This window comes from Dendropsophus ebraccatus, chromosome 5 (genome assembly GCF_027789765.1).
Source record: "Dendropsophus ebraccatus isolate aDenEbr1 chromosome 5, aDenEbr1.pat, whole genome shotgun sequence".
Classification (NCBI taxonomy): Eukaryota; Metazoa; Chordata; class Amphibia; order Anura; family Hylidae; genus Dendropsophus; species Dendropsophus ebraccatus.
This window is the reverse complement of record NC_091458.1, coordinates 36,017,650-36,022,990: the sequence shown is the minus strand read 5'-3', so window position 1 is coordinate 36,022,990 and position 5,341 is coordinate 36,017,650.

Below are 5,341 nucleotides of genomic sequence, written 5' to 3'. Positions count from 1 at the left end.
TGCTGGGACTTGTAGTGGCAAAACACAAGGGCTGAACTACAACACTAATAAAATCTTTAAATTATTTTTCCTGCTACTCTGGAGCTCTGTGATAGAGCGCCCATGCCAATTCTTTATCCTATTCAGTCGCTTTTGACAGCAAAACTTGAACAATAATTCTGCTTTTCACTTGTATCGCAGTGTAAGCAAATCAACATGGTAACGTAGTGAGGCCTAATATATGTAAATTCAGACATTCAGCCAGTCCTGGGTTGACTTCTTAGCTGTGTATAGAGCCAGCGCTGATCATATACCACTGTGCTGTTCCTAGCAGTCCTCTGGGAGCACTAATGTGCAGAATTTACATATATCTCTGCTTGAACACTATTGTAAAGAAAAGCTCCAAATCCCGGATTGTTAGTAGTCCTCAAGGACTGGTTTGAGAACCTCTAATCCAGTGGTAGGCGACTTTCAACACTGCAGCAGGCTGGCTGAGCATCAGGACAGTTGTATATTAATCTATCACATCAAAGGTTTCCTGATTCAGCTGCAACAGGGAGAAACTGCACTTGGTTATTTCAGAGAAATCCACTAACCTCGGCCTAAAGAACAGCGGAGAATTATAGAAATAGACAAGAGTCATTGCAATAATGTTGCTATTGATTTCTCTATGTCGGGACAATGGGCAATTGCACATGATATATTGGGTTGGGGTGACCACCGATAAAAAGATCTAACCACTTTTTGACAATTTTTTGACCACAAATGTGTAAAAAGACTGCTGAAAAAAGTTCCTAACATCATGACAGCATAAGGCCAATGGCCTGCAGTAAGAGAACGTCGAAGTCTCTGATTGGAGCTTGTTTTTTGGGCCTACACAATCATGTGTCACAATGATGATGCATAGAATGGGCCGCACAAAAGATCCAACTGGTTCACCAAAAATCACTGGCTGATTGCTGCCCATCCTATTGTTGGCAAATCCTAGGATTTACCCGACGATCATCTCATGTATAAGGGCCGCATTTGCTGGGGAACAGATTTGCTATTGATTGTGGCAAAATCCCAGTGGAAAATTCCACCACATGTGGTGCTGTCCTTGAGCATACTGATGGGTAACCCTAGTTTAAAAAATTTTTTAACGTGTCATACATAGATATGAAAAGTTGTAATAGGCAGGGGTGTATTACCAGCTGCTGCTGCTCTAGGCACTAAACCTGAAGACGCCCCATCTTGGGGAGAGTGGGGGAAAGTGGTTTCGGCCACATACATTTCTCTACATGGAGAAACATTGCCTGAATCGCATTTTTCATGGTTCTTAACAGCGTAAAACATAAAGAAATTTCCACATTAAATCAATGATTAGAGCTGTCTGACTTTATAACACCGCCATACCAGACCTGACCAATACTGCCATACTGTGACTGTATAATATAGCCATACCAGACCTGAACAATACCACCACACTGTGACTGTATAACACCGCCATACCAGACCTGACCAATACCGCCATACTGTGACTGGATAACACCACCACACCAGACCTGAACATTACTGCCATACTGTGACTGTATAACACCGCCATACCAACCCGACCAATACCGCCATACTGTGACTGTATAATACAGCCATACCAAACCTGACCAATACCGCCATACTGTGACTGTATAATACAGCCATACCAGACCTAAACAATTCCACTATACCCCCCCCCCCCTCGAAAAGAAACCAGATTTACTGGAAAGTCTGAATGGGAGGTGGGAGACTAAAAAATAGAAACAAAAAAAAGTTGTTTCCTTCCCCCTGCTCCTTGGTGCTACCCCCCTGCAAGGTGCTGCCCTAGGCACTGGACCACGGGTGCCTAGTGGTAAATGCAGCTCTGGTAAGCGGTCCAACCCTGACCGCTAGAATAAGCGGACAGAAGCGAGGTCCCTCCTGGCTCTAAGCCATATGGCCGAGACAGACTTCCAATGTAAATCTATGGGACCATCTAGGTTACGCTACAGATAATGGGAGAAGAAGTGCTCAGCCATGATCTTCTCTCCCTGCTCATTCTAACGATTAGTAAAGGCCCCACTATACGAAACAATTATCAGCCGTATTCGGCTGATATCGGCCGTTATCGTCTCCTGTAATAGAAGATAATTATCAGCCTACATGCACGATGTAGGCTAATCATTGTCTTTTAACATGTTTAAAAATCAACAATCTAGATAGATAGCAGTGATATACTTCTGACACCCCATGTAACAGGAGCGGCGGCAGCAGACTGCTGCTATCTTCTATGGGCTCCCCAGACAATCCAACGATCACCCGAGCAGGCTCCCTGCACCCCCAGGGCTCTTACCCGCTCATTGTCGTCACGTATAATAGCGCCAACAGCAAGCAGTGAGCGCTGACCTGACAGGTCGGCGCTCGCTTGTCCCCCTGAATCACCCCATGTAATAGAGGCTTAATGATATAAATAGTCAGATTCTGACCTATCAAAATTTTTGACACATCTCTAATGTGAACTTTTAGAGTTGGTTGCAGTTCTATATGATATATCAAGGTGTGAGGGTCCAGACCCTGGCCGAGCGCTAGAAAAGGTGGGGAGCTTCTAGGCCAAACTACAGCTAGGCTGATAACACCCTGTGTAATAGGACCAGAGATCTGCAAATGCTTTCTTCTAGGCAGATTTAAAAACAAATGTTCATCAACCATATGTAAAAGGGAATGTGCCACAGACAATAATGGGATCAAATCGCTACATGAGGGATCCAGCAGTAATAGGTCCCTTAAAGGGGTTATCCAGCACTACAAAAACATGGCCACTTTCCCCCTACTGTTGTCCCCAGTTTGGGTGGGGTTTTGAAACTCAGTTCCATTGAAGTAAATGGAGCTTAATTGCAAACCGCACCTGAACTGGAGCCAACAGTAGGGGGAAAAGTGGCCATGTTTTTGTAGCTCTGGATAACCCCTTTAAAGGAGTGCAGATCTACTTGATCTATGCTTACACCAGGCATCAGCCAGCCCATGTAATTCTATCCACACTATCTTATGTATCTGAGTGTTGATATAAATGATCAGTTGTTCTCTGCCACTGTCTTATTTGATGGGCATTAGCGATATTTATATGAATATTTGTTAGTTAGATGGGTCATGGAAACATCAGGTAGGTGTGAGGAGGAGCTGGAAAGTCTTTGCAGGCTTTGGGTCCTTGACCCCTCTAATAATAGGACAAGTGCTGCTCACATTATTGAAATATGTATTGTAAAAGAATAAAAGCTGGAAATTACATTGACAATGAAGTCTTTGTTCTGGCTGGCTCTTTGTTCCATGTTGGTGTATGGTAAACTAGGATTTTGTGCATTGCTATGTATGGTACATTTATACTAAGATTACATTTCTTAAGTTGATGAATGATGAAAAATTGCTTCCATATACCATGAAGGTTTATTTGTGGGGCCCCCCAAAAAGGGCATAAATGCTGAACTTTATAATGGGGGAGAGTTATCGAACATGGTGTAAAGTGAAACTGGCTCAGTTGCCCCTGGCAACCAATCAGATTCCACTTTTCATTTTCCAAAGAATCTGTGAGGAATGAAAAGTGGAATCCAATTGGTTGCTAGGGGCGACTGAGCCAGTTCTACTTTACACACATAAATCTCATCCTATGGGTGCCTTAATCTCAATTATCCCTATAGAGCACATACTCACAGTTGAATTGACATCCCACTGTATGTGCGTAAACTCCTGCCGCCCGCAGCCCGCCACTGAGAGCATACATTACCTGCTTGGCGAGCCGAGCAGGTAATGTATGCTGTCGGCGGCGGGCTGTGGGGCTGCGGGCGGCAGGGGGTTAATACACATACTCACAGTGGGATGTCAATCCAACTGCGACTGTGTGCTCTATAGGGATGAATAGGATTGGATCCGCAGCGGATCTCGCTGCGAATCCGCAGCGTGAATTCCACTGTGGATTCGGTCGGTGTGAAGGTACCAATAGTGTCATTTTATAAGCTCCATGCAAACAGCTTTGTCCTGTGCTTAAGATGCTTAAAGGCTGGATTTACATTGATCCAGTGATCCGGTGGCGTTTCCCTCCAGCGCAGTAGAAAAAGCACTAGAGGGAAATGTATCTTTGAACTGATCCCATTCATTTGTGGTAATAGTGCTGCAAGATTGCCAGACAGGCTGTAGCTTAGAACTTATCTTGCAGTATTCTTCGTTATGATCTGACCGCTGATCCATCGTCGCATCTATTAAAAGCAATGGAGAGCCGGAGACATGCCGCGTACAGAAGCATGCACTGTGCATCCTCCTTTTGCCTCCAGCTCTCCAAGGAGAGAAGATGTCCCCAACAATATATGTATGTCATTAGGGCCCTATTCCACCGAACGATTATTGTTCAGATTATCGTTAAATTGTTCGAATCTAAACGATAATCGTTTGTTTGAATAGCAGTTAATGACTAACGACTGAATGAGAAATCGTTAATTGTTCAATAAGACCTGGACCTATTTTTATCGTTGCTCGTTCGCAAATCGTTCGCATTGAATAAGAAGTCGTTCGGTCGTTCGCATTGAATAAGATATTGTTAGCAGTAGTAACGACAAGACGACCGCAAGAACAATCATAAGTAACGATAATCTTTCCATGTGAATGGGTGAACGATTTCAGGTCTTACGTAATAGTGGTCGTTTGGATCATTTATCGGTAACGATTATGCGAACGATAATCGTCCCATGGAATAGGGCCCTCCTATTAACCCTTGTGTCCCTGGGCCTTCAGCTGAGTGGCCCCTAGCAGGAGGGGCAGCCCACTGGCTCCTATATACATGAGCAGCACCCTATAGGAGATGTCCCTGTGTCTTGCTGCCCACAGTAGAGGGCTCCCATGTGAGTTGTACCCCCTATAGTAGACTGTCTGCTCTGCTGCTGCCTTCCATAGTAGCTGATTCTTTTGGAAAAAGGTAGAACACGTGATGACAACTAATGCCTTTATGGCATCAATTGTGACATCGGTTGTGGTCAGTTTCTTGAAAAGGATGTAAACTCAGCCTAAGGAGTCCTTGTGGTGCTGCAGCCCCTGTACTCTGGCAATGAAATCTAGAATGACCAGATATTGATGGCATATACTGTCATTGGCTCTCTCTCTCCTCTTATTTATTACCAGTGATGAGCGAACATGTTACCGATAATCTGTACGCATGTGCGTAGACCAAAGCATACACTTCATTATTTGATCGTGAATGTTCAGCGAATATGAACCGATCATTTTATTTTATATTTGTGTTCGGGATCCAAACTGAGCATTGGGATATTCACTCATCTCTATCGATTACCTTTGTATGGCCGGTAAGTTAAAAGCCTGAGCAGTA